Genomic DNA, 21,950 nt, shown 5'->3' with positions numbered 1-21,950 from the left:
TTAAATATCTCCACAGGTAGCTACTCTATGTTCACTTTATCTTATGTAAAGTGCATGAGGCTGAGCATGAGACGAATACATAATTAACATTCCGCTACCTGCTCCTTTTCCCTTGCAACATGTGTTTTACCATACCCTCCCTGTCTCCCCTCCAGCCCACTCTTGCCCTTTATATACCAAAGTCCTCAAAATCATCTCTGGAGAAAGGCAAGGACCACAGACTGTTTCTGTGATTCTGTGTTTGTTTCTTTTTTTTCCTTCCAGGCATCACCTTAACCTTGGTAAAATAAACTTTCACACTGACTGAGACCTGCCTCAGATACCTTTTGGTTTACAAACTGTATTCCCATGTTACCAGCAGCATCAGTGCCATTTTCTACCTGGGACACCCTTCATCTATCCTGCTGTAAGCTCACCCTCAAAGTTCCACTCCCAAAGGAAGACCTTTTTTGCCCTCCATCCTACTCCACCCTACCACACAGGGTTCATCACTGCCTCCTCCAGAATCCCAAACACTACCTTCATTCTAGTACTGCCCTAGAATTTGTCTGTGCAATGGGTATGGTGACCATTAAGAACCTGTATGACATAATCAGAAAACATATTTGTCTTCCACTGTTGTTTTAAAATTTATTCAGTGGGGAAGGCTCTTTCCCCTGCTCCTGGATTTTGGAAAAGAAAAAGTTGATCAAGCCTCTGGAAACTGTTGCAAATGGTAATGATCCAATTAAAATAACTTAGACCCACCTGACAGCCAAAGCTAAGATTTTTCCTCCCCACGATCTCTTCTCTCTTTCCTGTCTGATGTCGGCCCCACTCCCTGTTGCCTACTTCACTTTCTGATCTCACCTTGGAGGAGGCAGAGGATGTGGAGAGCGGAGAGCAACCAGAAGACCAGGAAAGGCCAGTGGAATCACGCCAGCTTCACACTCTAGGCCTCAGCGATAGATGCTGAAAGCTGGGCACTCATGGTCATTTTTTCTTACATATTTGTTTGGAGACAACTGCAAATTTACAGAAGTTGCAAGAGAAATGGTACATGGACCACTCTATACCGAGTCACCTATTGCTAACCTTTTACACAGCTGCTTGATCATTCATATTCTTTCTGCATGTATAATACATATATACAAAATAACTCCCTGAACCATTTTAGAGTTAGTCACATATATCATGCCCGTATTTCAGTGTCCATTTGCTAAAAATAGGACAATTCTCTGATATGACCCCAGCACTACTATCAACTTCAGCAAATCTAATACTGATCCTATGCTTTTATCTTATCTATGGTTCACATTCCCATTTTGTCATTTGACCAGACAATGTCCTTTCTGACACTTTCTACCCTCCAATCAGTATCTGGCTTAGGATCAGGTACTGCATTCAGTTGCCATGTTTTTTATAGCTGTTCTCTGTCTTTCATGACCAGGACATTTTAAAATAATATGTGGTCCCCCATTTAAAAAACTATAGGGCCGGGCAGGGTGGCTCAGGCCTGTAATCCCAGAACTTTGGGAGGCCGAGGTGGAGTTCTAGACAGCCTGGCCAACATAGTGAAACCCCATCTTTACTAAAAATGTAAAAAATTAGCTAGGCATGGTGGCGTGTGCCTCTAATCCCAGCTACCAGGGAGGCTGAGACAGGAGAATTGCTTGAGCCTGGGAGGCGGAGGTTGCAGTGAGCCAAGATTGTGTCACCGCACTTCAGCCTGGGCGACAGAACAAGACTCCATCCCCCCCACCCCCCCAAAAAAAATAGCATGCTACTCATGTGGGGCTTGTCTGATGTCTTCTCATGGTTAGATTCCAGCTGGAACACTCCATGCAGGGGTTGTGTCCTACCCCGGGCATCATATCTGAGGACTCACGATGCTGTCCATCTGTTCTTGCTGGCATTTCCATAGGCATTTTGGAGATAAGCCTGCCATTGCCAGAGGCCTCTCTCTGCATTCCCTCTTCAGGGGGAAAGATCTCTATTCTGGTAGTCACAGGTCCTCCCCAACTACTGCAGATCTTAAGCTCCACCCCTAGGTTCTCTTCTGCGCAGGGCCCCTTCCCAGCTAAGATGACCCCACACCAGTTCATTCACACATGGCCCATGCGTGTCCATGAAAGAGTCATGAATTCCTTTCTCAGGCAAACTGATGCCAAATTAGCTGAAATGCTCCTTTACATTGCTTGTCATTGCAGCCAGATAGCTCATCTCCTCGCTGATCCCACGTCAGAATTGAACACCCCATCCCTCCCTAAGCAAAGGAGACACATAGACAGTTCTCCAAGTAATACAGTTGTAACTTTTTCAGCTAACACCTTTATAAATACCTTGACCCATCCTCAGGAATGGGACATGCTTTATGTCTTGGTGCCTCAGCAGAGACTCCTGACTTCCACCCTGCCTACCTGACCTCCCTTCCACCTCCACAACTCCACGAAAGCCCACAAGCATAGGTCCAGCATCTTACTCATCACTGTGTTCCAAAGAGCCTTGCCAGCACATAAGTCTTCCATAACCTCTGTTAAATGTATGTGCCTCTCACCTAAAACATATCCTCAGACACATCTGAAAACTCACCCAACGTACAGACCTTCTCAAAGGAAGACTTACAGATGGTCAACCAACACAGGAAAAAACGCTCAACATCACTAATCACTGAAGAAATGCAAATCAAAACTACAATGAGATACCATCTCCATCTCACATCAGTCAGAATAGCTATTAAAAAATTTAAAAAGAAAACAGATGTTAGAGAGGTTGCAGAGAAAAGGAAACACTTATACACTATAGGTAGAAATGTAAATTAGTTCAGCAGTTTGGAGATTTCTCAAAGAACTTAAAACAGAACTATCACTCAACCCAGCAATGCCATTACTGCGTATTACCCAAAGGAAAACAAATCGTTCTACCAAAAAGACACATGCACTCGTATGTTCATCACAGTGCTGTTCACAATAGCAAAGACATGGAATTGACCCAGGTGCCCCGTCAACAGTGGACTGGTTAAAGAAAATGTGGTACATCACACCTGTAATCCCAGCACTTTTGGAGGCCAAGGTGGGTGGATCACCAGGTCAGGAAATCAAGACCATCCTGTCCAACAGGGTGAAACCCTGTCTCTACTAAAAACACAAAAATTAGCTAGGTGTGGTGGCGCGCCCCTGTAGTCCCAGCTACTCAGGAGGCTGAGGCAGGAGAATTGCTTGAACCCAGGAGGTGGAGGTTGCAGTGAGCCGAGATTGCACCATTGCACTCCAGCCTGGGTGACAGAAGGAGACTCTGTCTCAAAAACAAAAACAAAACCAAAAATAAAAAAGAAAAGAAAAGAAAAGAAAATGTGGTACATATGGACCAGGGAGTGAGGGCTGAAAAACTACCTATTGGGTGCTATGCTCACAACCTGGGGGATCATTCATACCCCAAACCTCAGCATCATGCAATATACTCATGTAACAAACCTGCACATGTGCCACACGAATCTAAAATAAAAGTTGGAATTTTAAAAATAAAGAAATAATTTTTAAAATTACAGCAGACTGTAAAAAAACAAAATAAAAAACGCCTGTCATCTAAAAAGCAAGTCTTGCCTTATTTCCTTCCCCTTTATCTCTTTTTTCACTTGTTTTGTAGTCAAAAGTGGATGTTTCATTATTTTATCTGATGCCTGTTGTTTCATCTGCATATATTTTGCTACCAGTAAGCTTGAACATTTTTTACATGTAGTCATTTTTATTGAGATATTGTTCGCATCCAACAAAATTCAGAGTACAACTCAGCAGTTTTTAGAAAATTCACAGATTGGTACCACCACCACTATCTAATTCCAGAACATTTGCATTATCCCCCACAAAAACATCCTATACCCATTAATAGTCCCTCCCCATTCTCCCCTTCTCTCAAGAGCCTAGTTATCTAGTGTCTGTCTCTGTGAATTCTAGGCATTTTACATAAATAGAATCACAAAATAGGTAACCTTTTTGTGACAGGCTTCTTTCACTCAGCACGAGGTTTGTAAGGTTCATGCATATTGTAGCAGGTACTGGCACTTCATTCCTTTTTATGACTGAATAATATTCCATTGTGTGTCTACACCCCTTTTTAAAATCCATTTACTAGCTGATGGACATTTGAGTTGTTTCTACTTTTTAGCTATAATGAATAATGTTGCTATAAATGTTTATGCATAAGTTTTTTTTTTTTTTTGACAAGGTCTCACTCCCATTACCCAGGCTAGAGTGCAGTGGTGCAATGTCAGCTCACTGCAGCCTTGACCTCCTAGGCCCAGGTGATTCTCCCACCTCAGTCTCCTGAATAGCTGGGACTACACGTGCACACCACCATGCCTGGCTAATTTATTTTTTATTTTTTATTTTATTTTATTTTTTTAGCAGAGACAGGGTTTTGCCACATTGCCCAGGCTAGTCTCAAACTCCTGGGCCCAAGCAATCCACCCACCTTGGCCTCCCAAAGTGCTGAAATTGTAGGTGTAAATAGGTGCACCTGGTTCGTGTACAAGTTTTTATGTAGACGTATGTTTTCAATTCATCTGGGTATATCCCTAAGGAGTGAAACTGCTGAATCATATAGTAACTCTATGTCTAACCTTTTGAGGAATTGCCTAACTTTTACAAAGTGGTTGTGTCATTTTCAATCCTGCCAGCAATGTGTAAGAGTTGCCATTTCTCCACATTCTCACCATTGCTTATTATTGCACATCTTTTTTACTCTAGCCATCCTAGGGATTTCTCACTGTGATTTTGATTTGCATTTCCCTAATGACTAATGCCACTGAACATTTCTGCATGTGCTTATTAGCCATTTATATGTTTTCTCTGGAGAAATGTCTTTTCAAATCTTTTTCCTATTTTTAAATTGGGCTATTTGTCTTTTACTATTGAGCTGTGAGAAGTCTTTATATACTCTATATATATATGTCCTGAATCATAAAAAAATTTGAAAGTATTGTCTACTTTTCTATGAGTTGTCTCTTCACTAGATAGGATCCTTTGAAGCATGAAAGGTTTTAATTTTGACGAAGTGCAATTTATCTAATTTTCTTTTATTGCTTATGCTGTTGGTGTCATATTAAGAACCTGTCACCTAATTCAGGACCATGAAGATTTACACCTATGTTTTCTTCTAGGAGGTGTAGAGTTTTAGCCCTTATATTTAGAGCTTTGATTCATTTTGAGTTAACTTTTGCATACAGTATGAGGTAGGTGTTCAACATTTTTTTTTTTGAGACAGAGGTCTCACTCCGTTGCCCAGGCTACAGTGCAGTGCAGCCTCGACCTCCTGGGCTCAGGTGATCCTCCCACCTCAGCCTCCCGAGTAGCTGGGACTACAGGTATATGCAACCATGCCTGGCTAATTTTTGTATTTTTTTGCAGACATAGGGTTTCACCATGTTGCCCAGGCTGGGTTCGAACTCCTGGGCTCAAGTGATTCTCCCACCTTGGCCTCCCAAAGTACTGGGATTACAGGCAGGAGCCAATGAGCCTGGCTCAACTTTATTTTTTTGCATGTGGAAATCCAGTTGCCCCAGTGCCAAAAAAAAAAAAAAAATAAGGAATATTTTTCCCCATTTAATTGTTCTGATATCTATGTTGAAAAATCAATTGACCATAAATTATGGGTTTCCTTCCCCTTTACATCTAACAGGTGATTCATGTCTACCAAACCCTCTCCACAGCCCACCACCACTAACAAAAGAAGAACAGAATTCCTCAATTATTTACTCAGAAAATATTTACTTTCTGAAAAGAATTAATTTGCTCCAGGAAGAAATGCAACTTAACAATGAATGAATTTCTCTGAACAACACAAAAATCATGGTGTGCTTTCATGAGTTGTCCCCACACAATCAACAAATTAAATAGTGCTCATATTTTTATTTCTCCATTCCTGCATTGTCTGATGGCTACTGACATTCTGTGGGAGTCGCCCTTGTTGGAGGTGGGGAGTGAATCAATTTTAGAGCAACAGGAAATTAGCTCATGTGACCCAATCCTGACCTCCCAAGGAATATGTCTACCATCAACTTCACATTCCCCAAATGCCACCCTTCACACCATAATCTCCACATTACAGTTACTAAACAGTCCACGGACTATCATTTTATGTAGAAGACACAAACATTCACAAATATTTGACAAATGCCAGGAAAATGTTCTCAATTTAGAGGCTAAAAATTAAAGCTATTTAAATTCTTCTCAAAACAGACACAGACACACACACACACACACACACACACACAAAACAGGAAGGTCCGTAGAGATGGTACCCTTTCTGAGCTCCAGCCTGTGGGCCCTCAAAGAGCCCATCCACAGTATCCCCAGCATGACCACCCACAAGAAAACCTGGGGCTTGGAATCTCCTTAGAATCACAGAATCAATACACGACCACAGAAATCCTCAACACCAGTTCTAATTCACAAGGGAACTTGAGGGATGTGTAGAATGAATGGCTGTGGGTACCAGAAACTGGGGGCCAGCATGTCCAAAAATCTGCCTTGAGTGGAAACTGTGGTATGCAATGAAATAATGCCACAGAGGTAAAATTTTTAAAAAAGACAAAAAGACTAAATAAACTATTGATGCATACAACACAAATGTATTGTAACATACTTATGCTATGTGAAAGAGCTCGGGCAAAAGAGAAGACTTGCTGTACAATTCCATTTGTACATACAATGCTAGGAAATGCAAATAAACAGCGATAAAGCACATCAGGCTTCCTGGGGGCATGTACCAGTGTAGGAAGGAGGGAGTAGGGACAACCAATGGGCAGGGGGAGACTTCTGGGAGAGACTAAGATCTTCATTATCCTGTGGTGAGTTTCACAGTTTCATACATACGTCAAAACTGACAACTATATGCAACACCCTACATATTGACACTCCAACCTGACACTGTCCACTCCAAGACTGATCCAGTGGAGAGTATATCATACATGTGCCTCCTGCTGGTATCAGGAAAGTCAAGTCCAACACACTGCAGAACTCAGCTGCAAAAACAGCAGCCACTGTCGGAGTAGGGGAAGGCTTGCTGCGACCAAGGTCCTTCATTCAACCATTTTCACGTTTAGAGTTCACTGCTTCTCTTGTTCCCAGTTTTCATCAATCAAGTACAGCATCACAAACCCAACTGCCTACAGCCATCACTCAAGAACTGTAAGGTGAGGACCAAAGGAAGTAGGATGTTGGCAAGACTGTAAAAGTCCTTCTCCCCTCAAAAGAAGAAAGCTTTACTTAGTTTCTGACACTTGTTGTCATCTGGCAATGCTAATCCACTGTGGCTAGATTTTCTGCATTTTCCCCCAAAAGCCAGAAATTTGTTTTTTATGTAAAATCTCCCAAACTGTAAGGGTAAACCAATTAACTCAGATTTTAAAACAGTGTGCAAGTTAAACAAAAAACAAGTGTGAGCAGGAGTCAGCCTATGACCTGCTGATTTGCAGCTACAGAGAGTGAAGGCTATGAACACAGGCTCTGTGGTTACTAGCTCTGTGACCGCAGGCAACATATTCAACCTCTCTGAGATCCCATATCCATATCAGCAAACCAGGACTAACAATAAAGGATCCCCATCTGAGGACTGTAGTAAAAATGAAATATTTTACCCATAGGAAACCCTCAGTAAGTATTCTCAATATTAGTCTCCAAGTGAGAACACTTCAATAGATTTTTCCCAAAATTAGGCGATGGCCAGAAAAGATGAAAAAAAAAAAAGCTCATCAGTAATGATCCTGTGCACTATAGACCACACCTAGAATATGACCTTTAGTTCTGGAAGCCACACTGTACAAAAGAGGAAAAATAGTGGATATGGCCACTGTGAGAGGTACCGGGACACCCAGTGGGTTTGACGATGTTCTCAGAGTAAAGTGAGAGTCAGAGAAGTTCAGGAAATGACATAAAATTGCACCTGAATTGAAACACTCTGATTTAGAGCCCAAATTTTTAGGTATAATTTTGGAAAACTACATTGGGACAAAGTTGGGACAATTTCTTTATTGCAAGACTTCACAGAGCCTTTAATATATAACTCAGCCACTTATGAACATCTTAAAGGCAGACGTGATAACCATATTTCCTAAAACTTTTCTGCATTTTTTTTAAGACAGGGTCTAGCTCCATCTCCCAGGCTGGAGTGCAGTGGTGTGATCATGGCTCACTGCAACCTCAACCTCCCAAGCTCAAGCAATCCTCCTGTCTCAGCCCCACCGAGTAGCTGGGATCACAGGCACCCACCACCACACCCAGCTAATTTTTGTATTTTTTTGTAGAGACGGGGTCTCACTGCATTGCCCAGGCTGGTATCAAACTTCTGGGCTCAACTGATTCACCCACTTCATTCTCCCAAAGTGCTGAGATTATAGGCGTGAGCCACTGCACCCAGCCTGCCTTTATTTTTTAATTCTCTGTTCAAACAAGGGTCTCCCCCAAGTGAGGAGAGGACCTCCTTGCTACACTCAAGTATCACACATCCTGGTTAAAGAGATTACTACCATATGACATGCACAGAAGCCAATGACAGGTCACAGAGGAGGATTTGCTTCCTTTCAACCAGGGGAGAGGGGAAGGATGGTACAAATTTTAACTCAGAGGAAGCACTAAAGCTCTAGCCATGCAAGGCCCCATAGACCCTGCATAGGTGCTAACGGCCCAGGCCATGTGCCAACCAATAAGACACAGGAAACGGAAGACTCAGCAGGCACTCAGTCACAGAATCACACCGCAGGAAAGCTGAAGGATGGTTTATCAACCTAGCTCTCTGAATCTGAGTCTTCTAATACTATCTGCCTCCTAGTGCATGGGATTGGTCTCCACAGATGTTTGCAAAACCAAGTTCAGGCATGAACACTAGTGAGAAGACCACTGTGACTTTGTATACTTTAAACTCTGGCCAGACAGCCAGGAATGGTCTGCCAAGCTAGGAGGTTACCTGCAATGAACAATGGCTAAATAGGATCACATATCACACCAGGTTGCAGTTTCCAGATCAAAGTTAACCTGGACTCTACCTCTAGCCAAACCAGGTCACTGACCACTTCCAAAACACAGCTTGCTTTCTCTCTCATTTCTACAATTTCATGCACACTCCCTGGTGCCTAGAATGTGCCCCCTTGCCTCATCTCTTTCACAGCAGAGCCCAAATGCCCCTTTTCCTTGGTGATGGCAGCCAGAAGTCATCTCTCCAACTTGGGAAATTCCAACACCCTTTTGTCTTCCCTCTCTTAGGATACTTCTATATGGCCTCGGATTACTGTGTCATTTCCTTACCACACTACAGGCTCCATGGGGGCTCAAATGACGTCTTCGTCATCTACATACACCCAAATCCCCATAAAACCTTACTTGCTGTTCTGCACATCTGGATGTATTTACTGGACTAATAGTAGCTTCATTTAAAAAACATTACCTTAAGCAAAATTTGCCAGCTGGTTGACTTCAAGCCAAATCCAGCTCACAGACAACATTCTATCTGGCCTACACAATGTTTTAAACAGGCTGGTATTAATTGCCACTATTTTTAAAACAGGGCAATTTCACATTCAAATCCACCTCCACATCTTTTCCTTAAAAAACAAACAAAACAAATGAACCAGGATTTGGCACCACGGGGCTCATATTTCTGCATGGCAGCAAGAAGCTGGAAGCGAATAAGAAGACCCCTTCAGACAGGCCACATAGTTCCTTTTCTCACGCAGTCCTCTCTGAGCAAATGTACTCACTCAATGCTCTACAATCCTAACTCTCTTTTGCTGAACATACAGTAAGCTGCAAACACCTGGTAACATATCAACACACTAAAACTATCAGCCTCTAAAAGGTGACGTACTTTTACTGACCCAGAGAAACAATATAAAGTCAACTTGTTTCCATGTGAATTACAACCACATTCCTATTCCCCCAGGGAGTGACATCTGGCTTGCCCTATATAATGAGCATGGAGGAGTTGGGGTTTAAACACTGCCAGGGTATACAAATGAAAGGTGACTGTGGGAAGACCAGCAGCTAACGAGCAGCTCTGATCACAAGAGGCTAACATTTCAGGGAGGAAAGACAGTTCCATCTACCAGAATTAAAAGGATTCTAGCAGAGGCAGTCATATAACCCATATGACCTCAAACCAAAAAGGTGACACTTTATACCTTCATTACAATAACAACTTGGTTCAGATAACTAAAAACCCATCTGTGACCACCAGTTGCTAAGCCTTTTGAAACACAAATAAACCCCATGTTCCAACCGTGCTAGCTTTAAATAAGTGATTAGTAAAGCAACAAACACCACTGTATATAGTGAACAGACTATTACTTCACTCAGCTAATAAGTCTGCGATTTGGAACCAAAGATGATAAATACAGAGTAGACATAAACATTTTTAAAAACTAATACTTTAAAAGCAGGAAAGAAAAACTCATGGAAAGAGTTTATCTTCTGGTAAAAAGCCTTGGCTTTTTACCATAAAGTCAGACCGTTTACAATAAACTCTAAGGAACTTTTGCTTAATTCTTGGCTCATCAGGAAATTTCGCTGTAGAAACTTACCTGAAATATAGATACATAGATAGCAACTTAAGCTCGGTGAAATGCAGAGCTTTCCAAAATGCAGAGAAGTTTTGAGAAGAGCATTTGTCTGTAATTTGGACGTGTCACAATTCTGTAACTGCTGCTGGTATTCACAGCAAACGCCCCCACCCCCTGCAATAAATCAGGGGATCTGATTTCATTTCTGGTATCACCTTCATCAGTTGAGTGGCTGTGGGAGTGGCAGGGCAGGGTGCACTTAGGCCAGTTTCAAAGAAAAACATACAGTCACCATAGTTCTTCATCTATGACATGAGAGCCATACCTGACCTTTCTGATTTCTTAAGAACATTCTGCCACTGCCATGCTACCGCAATGCTCTCAAAGGTCATCAGTGACCTAAATGCTAAAGTCACCTGACTTCTCAGACCTCATCCCCTCCAGTCTTGGTGCCATGCGACCTTCTTCATCACCTCCCCTCAAAGCATCCACCTCCCTGCAACCCCCAGCCCCTACTCTTGGCCTTGCTGTCCTTGTAGGCCTGTTCACTCTCTGCTCTTAAAAACATCTCTAAGCCGACACCCCAGCTCCTCATATATAAAATGGCCAAAATTAACTATAATATATACCAGGTCTTATGCTGAGTCTAAGAGTTTTGATATAGTTTGGATCTGCATCTCCACCCAAATCTCATGTGGAATTGTAATTCCCAGTGTTGGAGGTGAGACCTGGTGGAAAGTGATTGGATCACAGGGGTGGATCCTTCATGAATGGCTTCGCACCATCACCTTAGTGCCGTTATTGTGACAGTGAGTTCTCACGAGATCTGGCTGTTTAAAAGTGTGTGGCACCTCACAACTCTCTCTTGCTCCCACTCTGGCCATGTAAGATGAGTCTGCACTCCCTTTGCCTTCCACCATGACAAAGTTTCCTGAAGCCTCCCCAGAAGCCGAGCAGATGCCAGCATCATGCTTCCTATATGTCTGCAGAACCATGAGCTAATTAAACCTCTTTTCTAATAAACTACCCAGTCTCAGGTATTTCTTTATAGCAATGCAAAAATAGACTAATACACGTTTCATTATGATATTTGACTCAGCAAATTCCCATGCCAACCTTTTGAGCTATTTTCACCAACCTTATTTTTCAGAAGGGAAAAGTGAGGCTTAGTAATTGGCCCAAGTCATACATCAGGCAAACATGAGCACAAAGGAAGGGTTTGAAAACCAGGTCTAAATCCAGAACCTATACCCTTAACCACTTTGCTATACTTCCCCCTCCTCATCCAGGGTGATACGATCTACACTCTCAATTTCAGTTTTAACTTTTGTGGCAGAGACTGCTGCATACTCAGTACTCATTCCACCTTTCTTCCTTACCAATCGACCACTTTATTATAGGAGATGACAACGGGCCCAGATTAAAACACTCCTGCCACACATTTCCCGGTCTCACTTGCAGAAATCCATGACTGAGACGGCCATGGTGGGGGTGGGAGGTGGAGGGCTGGGTTGGCCAAGGGTTTTAAAGGAGGCTCCTTCAATGGGTAGGTGCATCCTTTTGCCCTTTACTCTCTTCTGCTTCCTGGAATGTGAACACAATGGCTGAAGCTAGCGTAGCCATCTTACGATAAAGAGACAACCTAAGAATAGGCACACACTAAGAATGGGAGAGTAGAGACAAGGGATTTGGCTCTCATCGATCACGCAGCTGCCACACCAGACCTGGATTTGATTTACCTAAGATAAAAACGAATCTTTATCTTGGGTTGGTTCAGGGGACGCTGGAACAAGTGATTCACATACAAGTGATTTATTAAGGAAGTGCTCCCAGGATAAACCTGTAAGGAGGTAAAGGAAGCAAGACAGGGAAGGGGGAAAAGCCCATCACGATGGAATTTTAGGCAAAGTTCTAAGGAGGATGACTTCAGCCCGATTGCGTGAGGAACTCTGGAATACAAATCATGCCTCCTATTATCCTGACCTAAAACTGGGTTACTGAAGCTTTTGTTCTTCTGTACCACTGAGTCCCTGGTGAAGGTGGGAAAGGATGGAGACTCCTTCAACTTCTCTCTCTCACTTGTATCTCCCCAAGCCAATGAACAAGCCCGAAGTCTACCTTCTACCTATGGCCACCTCCAACATCCTTGCTGCCTCTGCCACAGGTTCAAGCCCCACATTTCCCATATCATATCTCCCACATAGATTCTCCTGGTAGCCTCCCTGGCTCCAATTATCTCAGCTCTCCAGTAGGAATGGCTTTCAGAAACACTGCTGATCATCTCTTTTCCCAACCAGAAATCATCAAAGGCTCTCATTGCCAAGAATAAAGGCCTGAGCTCCTTAACCCAGCAATCAAGAGGACTCAATTCACATTTACAGCTTCTTCTCCCACCATATCCTGTGTGTCTTTGATAACATGTCTCATGTTTCTTTTGCACTGGTCTCTCCTGGTATATTATACAAGTCTGTTTAGCATTTATCTGATCATGTCTTATAAGTGAACTATAACAAACACGGTTGCCTTTTATCTTTTATAGCATTCTATGTGTCCAAAGAACAGCATGGCCCCTCTTATTTTTGTATTCTCCCAAGGCATTAGCATCTGAACTTCACATATAATTATCAATTTATGTTTCTGAATCAAATTCGAGGCTTCTAAAAAATCTGTCACCAGCTATCTTGTGTTCACGTTGTAATTTTAGCCCTTAGACAAACTATAAAATGCAACCCAGATTCTGCTCTTAGAGAAACTATAAAATGCAACCAATTCTGATCTCTCGCCTTCTTGAGGTCTCATATTTCCTCTTGAAAATGGAAGGAGTAGCCTAAGTGACAGCATAAAGTTTTAGAGCTAAATGTGACCTTGTCTAAGCCTCCTTTTTACAAATATAACAGTTACTAAGCAAAGGGAAATGGCATGTCTAAGTTCACGAAACTTCAGAATAAATATCACACATGAAACCAACAGGTAAAGTACCAACAACAGGTATTGTTAGACAGATCCAAGTGCCATAGCAATGATCAAAAGACCTAAAATCTCCTTCAACCCCACACCGCATCGTGTTGTTCAATGAGTTAGTGAAAATGTATTTAGATTTCTAAATCACACACACAAAAAGAAGAGCTGAAATCTCCTGACTTCGAGCAAGTTCTCCTCTAGCACACAGCTGGTCCTCGGTTATCAGACGATGGGTCACTTTCAATTATTACACCAGAGAAGCCAGTTGGTCTTGGTGTGCCCAGCTAAGACCACTCCCCCAGTGTTCCAATAACACTTCTCATATTTCCTAAGGGAACCAGTCTCCCACCACTCAGAGTCCCTGTATTTGGATGGAATTCACTCAATCTCCTTGCTCCAAAGGTGGGCCTGTGACCTAGCCCTGGTCAAAGAGGCATCTAAGTGCTAAGACCTCATTGCCTCAGAGTTGGTGGGATTTAACCAGCTGAGAAACAGGGCAAAGACATTCACCTTCCACTAACACAGCTGAAAAGAGCTTGCAAATCCAGAGTTGCAGACGATGGTGTGGACATCAAGAGGGAGGACCTGCCTGACAATGGAGTCCACCTAGAGGGAAGCAAAGATGAAACATGGAGAGGGTGGCAGACAGTCCAGCCCCTGGAGACATGACAGCATCACTTCAACCACCGAGCTGCTCCAGCCAGTTATGGGAGCCAACTAATTCCTGTATGAGCTGAGCTTTCAGGTGTCTGTACCCTAGAGGACCATGATTAATACAAAGGCCACAAAGGGAAAACAAGAGCAACCACTCTGCCTCAAGAGAAAAAATGGTCTCACGATAGATGAAAGACCGTATATTTTACACTTAATGAGCAAAATTTGATGCAAATGTTTACGTACAATGAATACCATCAATGTGTTAGAACTAAAAGACAAGGTGCATAAGAGAGACCAAATGCTATTAAACACAAAACATAAAACAAGACAGTCAGTTTGTATGCGGGACTGAATCTCACACCTGAATCACTACTGCTCAAGCAACTTATTAGCATTCCCAGGTATGGCAGGTAGGCATTAGTGATACTTCTCAAACAGGACTGACGTAGTTCCCTGCCCTCACCCAATTTTGTTATTACAAAGACGTTATTGTGTGTTCTCTTTTAAACTGAAGAATTCCTCGGAACCCCAGCTCGGAATTAACCTACTGAAGAAACATGGATCAAGGGCGAAAGATCAAAAGCAGGAAGACTGATCTCAAAGGATACAAAATCAAAGAAGTTCTAAGACCTAACTGAAAGCCCTTTCAATCTGTATCCTTGAAAAGTCTGATTATGTAATACAGTTATGTCAGATCTGACTGTTAAACTGACACTGCTCCAAATGAAGACTTAAAAAAAAAAATCAGCCAAGTTGAAGTGAGCCATTATGTTCAATACATCATCTCCAAATCCAAGCCAGGATCACCTCTGATATTTCACATTCTGATATCAATCTTAGCTACTACAAGTGATCATAAGCTTCTCTTTAAAAATGTTTTTGATCAGGGTAAATGAAAAGTCTTCCACGCCCTATCAAAAAAGCAAAACCAATTCAAGGCAAAGATCTGATAATTTGAAGACAGTCATGTTGCTTCAGGAAAATAGTCAGGCTATCCTGCCATTTTTTATTTTTCCTCTTTACATTCCTCCCTTAGGAAGAAACAAGGAAATGCTTTCCTGAATCAAAGTTGAACCAGGCAACAAGCATATGAAGAAAAGCTCAATACCACTGATCATTAGAGAAATGTAAATCAAAACCTCAGTGAGATACCATCTCACACCAGTCAGAACAGCTATTATTAAAAAGTCAAAAAACAACAGATGCTGGCAACGTTGTGGAGAAAAGGGAACCCTTACACACTGTTGGTGGGAGTGTAAATTAGTTCAACCATTGTGGAAAGCAGTAGGGTGATTCCTCAAAGAGCTAAAAGCAGAACTACCATTCCACCCAGCAATCCCATGACTGAGTATATACCCAGAGGAATATAAAGTATTCTACCATAAATACACATGCACAATTATGTTCACTGAAGCACTATTCACAATAGCAAAGACATGGAATTAACCTAAATGCCCATCAATGACAGATTGGATAAAGAAAATGTAGTAAATCTACACCATGGAATACTATGCAGCCATAAAAAAGAATGAGATCATGTCTTTTGCGGGAACACGAATGGAGCTGGAGGCTATCATCCTTAGCAAACTAATGCAGGAACAGACAACCAAATACTGCATGTTCTCACTTATAAGTGGGAGCTAAATGATAAGAACTTATGAACACAAGGAAACAACAGACACCAGGGTCTACTTGTGGAGGGGGAGGGTGGAAGGAGAGAGAGGGGCAGAAAAGATAACTATTGGGTACTGAGCTTAATACCTGGGTAATGTAATAATATGTACAACAAACCCCCGTGACACGTGTTTGTCTATGTAACAAATCTTCACATGCTTCACATGTACCCCCAAACCTAAAATTTAAAAAAAAGACACAAAAACCAAAGTTGAGCTGGGCATGCTGGCACATGCCTGTAGTCCCAGCTACTCAAGAGGATTGCTTGAGCTCAGGAGTTCAAGGTCAGCCTGGGCAACACAGTGAGTCCCAGTCTGTAATAATAATAATTAGTAATTATTATTATAATTAATAAAATAGTAATTATAATAAAAAATTATTATTATTATTAAGAAGAACAAAATACATGGAGAAGACCAGACTGATCGTTTACCAGGGATGAAGCATTCTTGCTTCTGTCCAACCAGGGCCAACTCAGCTATAAAAAGCCAGAAACACCATAATGCAGTCAACCACTGACTACTCTCGTTCATCGTAAATACTATTCATCATCTGCTTATGGCCAGACACTGTTCCAGGTATCAGGAATACAGTGTTCAACAAGACAGATAAGGTCTCTGTCCTCATGCAACTTAAATTCTACAGAGAAAGATAAAGAGCAAATAAGTAAGGAAGTAACACGACATACAGTGTTGAGAGTAGTACCTGCTATGAAGACAAAAAAAAAAAAAAAAAAGCAAGACGAAGAGACACAAAGGGGGGAAGCAGCTAGAGGGATAAGTTGGTAAGACAGGAAGGTCACAGAGGTCTCTCAGGGGTGGTGGCATCTGTGCAGAGGCGTGAAACAAGTGAGGGCATGAGTCCTGCAACAGAGAATTCTAGGCAGGAGGAACATTAAGCACAAAGGCTCTGGGGCAGAAATGAGTTTGCTGTGTGCAGGCAACAGGAAAGCAGCCAGTATGGTTAGAGCTGAAAGAACCAGGAGAGCCCTAGATAGGCCCACTTCCAGAGGCAGGCAGGGGCCTGGTCTCCTCATACAGCTGTTCTCAATCCTGGCCGCATACCCAGAGATTCTGATCCAATCTGTCTGTGATGTATCCCAGGCATGAGGTTTTGTTTTGTTCGTTTTCATTTGTTTTTTAATTCGTCTGTGTAATCTTAATGAGCAGTCATCCAGGGTTGAGAACCTGGCTTGATTCTGTTCCACATGAGGTAGGAGGCTGGTTAAAGCAGGCACAGGATGACCCAAATGGCTTTATAAGGACCACTCCAGCTCCACCCATGGTAGAAAGACTGTGAGCCATCAGGGCTGGAAACAAGGAGATCCACTAGTAGAAGGCCACAGCAGTCATTCCAGACTAGTGACACTCACACTGCCATTGCCTGCAAACTACCTGGGCATCTCCTCCAATGCATGTTATGATTCAGGGGGCCAGGAGAGGGGCTGAGATTTGCATTTCTAAAAAGCTCCCAGTTAATGCCAATGCTGCTGGCTCCACAGATCACCTTAAATAGCAAGGATCCAAACCAGTGTTTTTCAAGCTGCAGATCATGACTGAAACTGGGTCATGAAATGAATTAAATGGGCCTCAACCACCATTTGTTTTTTCACAAAATAAGAGAATGAAATATCAGAGTATACTGCAAACAGTAAAGGTAAGTACTGCTTTGTGAACCTTTTGCTTATATATATGAATATGTCTCCTAGGTTGCAGTTTTATATACACATATATGTGTGTATTTTTTTTGAGACACAATGAGACAGCATTTCACTATGTTGCCCAGGCTGATCTCAAACTCCTGAGCTCAAGCAACCCTCTGCCTCACCCTCCCAAGCAGCTGGGAGCACAGGTGCACGCCACCATGCCCAGCTGAAATAAATTTCTTGCTATGAAGTGCAGTCAAAGAAGTCTGGGAAACAATGGCCTGGGTGGCACCATGATGGTTTAGAGCAGAATGAGGGCTGTAGACTAGGTGGTGAGAAGTAGGCAAATTGGGACTATAACTGAAGGCCTAGAAAACTGGACTCAGATGGCTAAGATGTGACGTGTGAGGGAGGGAGAGAAATCAAGACACTACAAGCCAAAACAGTCACTATACATCACGATGGGGAAGACCAGGGATGGAACAGGTTTGAGGCAGGGAGACACTGCCAGTTGGAGACAAATTATGTCTAGTATGCCTGTGAAGTCCATTCAAGTGGAAGTGTCACTTAGAAAGTTGGAGATGCACATTTAGCTCTTGGGAGACAGATGGGCACTGGAGAAACAAATCTGTTAGTCATCAGCACATTTAACCTCAAGGAGTGGATGAGATCATCTAGAGAGTGAACACAGATAGAGATGAGAGCCAAGGCCGAAGCCTGGGACCAGCCCAGCATTTAGAGGTGAGAAAGCGGAAGAGAGAGTCAGGGAGATCCAGAAGGAACAGCAGAGGAAGTTCTGGAGAACCAGCAGAGAACTGTGTCTGCAAAGCCAAGTGAGAAAACGACTTCACAGCTGCTTTGAATACAGGTTTAAAAACCCAGTGTAATATTAAAATACACCCCACTAACAGGCTTTAAAAAAAAAAAGAAACAGGTATGCACATACGTAAGTACACTCAAAGAAAAAAGTCTGCAAAGTTACAGAGCATTCTGGTAATAGCTAGCTCTAGGGTCAGGAAGAGAACGAGGAACAAGCCTTTGCAGCAAGACTATGAGAAGACTGTATGCATCTACTTCTTACATAATAGAAAATCATTTCTTAAACCTCTTAATGATTCTGATATGCAGCAAGGTCTAGGGATCCCTCAGTGGGGGTGCTTAAGGGGACAGCTAAGCATCAAGTGTCAGATTGAACCAAATGTCTTTGAGGGCTTTGTGATTTTATATGACTAATTTCATACCAAGAGGGGGGAAAATCAATACAGTCTTAACAGAGCAGGCTTGGCAGTAAAATATGCTTAGGGAGAATCTCCCTACACAGCTTCTATTTTGGATTCCAGCAGGCTATTTAACAAAAGTCAGATGAGAGGTGTTAAAACCTCTGCAGAAGCTGTCTTTAAGAAGACTCCAGGAAGCATGATTTGCAGCCTTCAGTGACAAAGATTAGACACTAAGCTACTAATTAGCAATGCTTGTCTTTTTTAACAAGTCCTTCCCAAATTGAGACAGTTTCTCTTTCAGTATCTTCCCATTTTGCTCCTTTTTCTCACTTTATCCTGTGGGCAATTACCTCCAGTAGGTTGTTGGAAGCCACAAATTCCAGCCAGTGTGAGACACAATCCACTAAATAGACTGAAAGGGTAAGAGAGTACAGTCAAGATGCACAGTCCAGACCCCAGCTACTCAAAATGAGAAGTGTGGGCCGGGCAGGGTGGCTCATGCCTGTAATCCCAGTACTTTGGGAGGCCAAGGCAGACAGATCACCTGCGGTCAGGAGTTTGAGACCATCCTGGCCAACATGGTGAAACCCTGTCTCTACTAAAAACACAAAAATTAGCGGGGCATGGTGGCATGCACCTGTAGTCCCAGCTACTCGGGAGGCTGAGGCAGAATTGCTTGAACCCGGGAGGTGGAGGTTGCAGTAAGCCAAGATTGCCCCACTGCACTCCAGCCTGGGCAACAGACCGAGATTCTGACTCAAAAAAAAAAAAAAAAAAAAAAAAAAAAAAAAAAAAAAACCATGAGAAGTGTGAACCAGCAGCATCAGCAGCACTGGGTGCTTGCTAGAAATGCAGGCCCTTGGGCCTCACTGCAGATCAGATAGCAGGCTGTTTCGGAATCTGCATTTTAATAAGATCACACAGTACACCTGCAAAGTTTGAGAAACTCTGCCTTAATGCAAAGCAAGCCGAAATCGTCGAAATCTCCAGGGAAATGTAAAAAATATTTATTCCCGAGTCTTATACCAACTGCAAGGATGGAGCCAGGGAATATCATTTTTTGAATCTCCCGGGTGATTCCCACTACAATCAAGCTTGGGAATCAGTGCCCTAGAGAACCGGCAGGTCTGAGACCTACCTAAGAGGTATGTGAACAAGAGTCAGAGAAAAGCACAATAAGGTTACAAGCGAAGGGAAGTTTAAAAGAGAGCATAGCAACAAAGCAGGGCAAAGATCTGGCCTCATGCAAGAAACAGTGATCACCAAACAAACCAATATTCATTTAATCTAGGTAGTCCTTGTACCATGAGCTCCAGAGACTAGTTGTATTAAAAAAAAAAAAATCCAGCCTGGGCAACACAGGGAGACCTCATCTCTCCAGAAAATTAAAAAATTAGCTAGGCATGGGGACAGTGCCTGCAGTCCCAGCTACTCAGGAAGCTGAGGTGGGAGGATGGCTTGAGCCAGGGAGGTCAAAGCTGTAGGGAGCCATGATCGTGCCACTACACTCCAGCCTGGGTGACAGAGCAAGACCTTGTCTCAAAAAAAAAAAAAAAAAAAAAGCACTCAAGGCTACTTGCCACCAGACAGTGACTTAAATAGCAGTAAGAAGCAGCACAGCAAAGCAGTTGGGCCGTTTCTAGAGTCAGACTACCAGGGTTAACACTTCTAGCTAACCATGTCGCTGTGGGCATGTTAATCCTCTACGCCTCAGTTTCCCTCAATAGTAAACCAAGGATATGACTAGCACCAGCCTCATGGTGTTGCTGTGTGGTAGAAACGGGTAAAGCTTTCAGAACAGAACAGGTGCAACATAAGTATTAAAAGTGCATGTCACCATGTATGTTTATTGCGGCACTATTCACAATAGCAAAGACTTGGAACCAACTCAAATGTCCATCAATGATAGACTGGATTAAGAAAATGTGGCACATATACACCATGGAATACTATGCAGCCATAAAAAGATGAGTTCATGTCCTTTGCAGGGATATGGATGAAGCTGGAAACCATCATTCTCAGCAAACTATCACAAGGACAGAAAACCAAACACTACATGTTCTCACTCATAAGTGGGAATTGAACAATGAGAACACATGGACACAAGGAGGGGATCATCACATGCTGGGGCCTGTAGGGGGCTGGGGGGCTAGGGGAGGGGTAACATTAGGAGAAATATCTAATGTAGGTGACAGGTTGATGGGTGCAGCAAGCCACCATGGCACGTGTATACCTATGTAACAAAACTGCACGTTCTGCACATGTAACCCAGAACTTAAAGTATAATATAAAGGAAAAAAGAATTACACAGTTAAAAAAAGTACATGTTAGGCTGGGTGCGGTGGCTCATGCCTGTAATCCTAGCACTTTGGGAGGCTGAGGCAGGTAGATCACTTGAGGTCAGGAGTTCGAGACCAGCCTGGCCAACACGCTGAAATGCCGTCTCTACTAAAAATACAAAAATTAGCTGGGCGTGGCGGTGCACACCTATAATCCTAGCTACTTGGGAGGCTGAGGCAGGAGAACTGCTTGAACCTGGGAGGTGGAGTTTGCAGTGAGCTGGGATCGTACCACTGCACTCCAGCCTGGGTGACAGAGTGAGACTCTGTCTCAAAATAAATAAATAAGATAAAAAATAAAAGTGCATGTTAGTAGTAGTAGTAATCATTATTAGTATGACAAAAGAGTTTTGTGTACCAGGACTGATAAGGACAGGTAACTAAATCCAACTGAGAGACAGAACTCTCTAGTGCAGAATGACTTAAGGCAGTTAAATCAAAACATTCTGTATATTCTATATAGAGAGGTAATTGGTTGGGTTTCTATGCTTGGCCCAGCATTAGGCAAATAGGTTCATAACATACCTAGCATATTGCTTTGAATTTTCACAAATTTGCTAGCTATTTTCTAAAAGGAAACAAATACCCAGAAGAGTATAGGACTGAACTGAGTATCAAGATGACAACACAACTGCCCGGGCAGGGAACAGCCGCACACAGTGTGGACCCTCGGAGGGTGGGTCTCACCAGCTCTCACTGACGTGGGTAGACCAGTAATACACTCTGACAGTGGGCAAGTCAGTTTTCATTCTGGTGTTTCACATTCAAAAGCTACCCTTCTGTTTTTCTCCTTTTCTCCCTCCACCCAGTCGATTTCTAGATGTCTTTTATTTGCCTCTTCGTTTGCTTCATTTTGTCTCTTCATTTGCTTCATCTCCTACGATGGGGACAGTCCCTTAACTTCACACCCACACTCCAGAAATGAA

The 21,950-nt window shown here is 42.7% G+C and overlaps 1 protein-coding gene across 1 annotated transcript in view; it reads right to left on the bottom strand.

The window, feature by feature from the left end:
- The window catches only part of ITPR1 (inositol 1,4,5-trisphosphate receptor type 1), a 354,044-nt gene that overhangs the window by 240,624 nt on the left and 91,470 nt on the right, over window positions 1-21,950 (bottom strand). The window lies entirely within an intron of this gene.

The sequence above is a fragment of the Pan troglodytes genome, chromosome 2 (assembly GCF_028858775.2).
Source record: "Pan troglodytes isolate AG18354 chromosome 2, NHGRI_mPanTro3-v2.0_pri, whole genome shotgun sequence".
Lineage (NCBI taxonomy): Eukaryota > Metazoa > Chordata > Mammalia > Primates > Hominidae > Pan > Pan troglodytes.
Note: the sequence above shows the minus strand (reverse complement) of the source record. Positions and strands in the feature narration are given on the sequence as shown.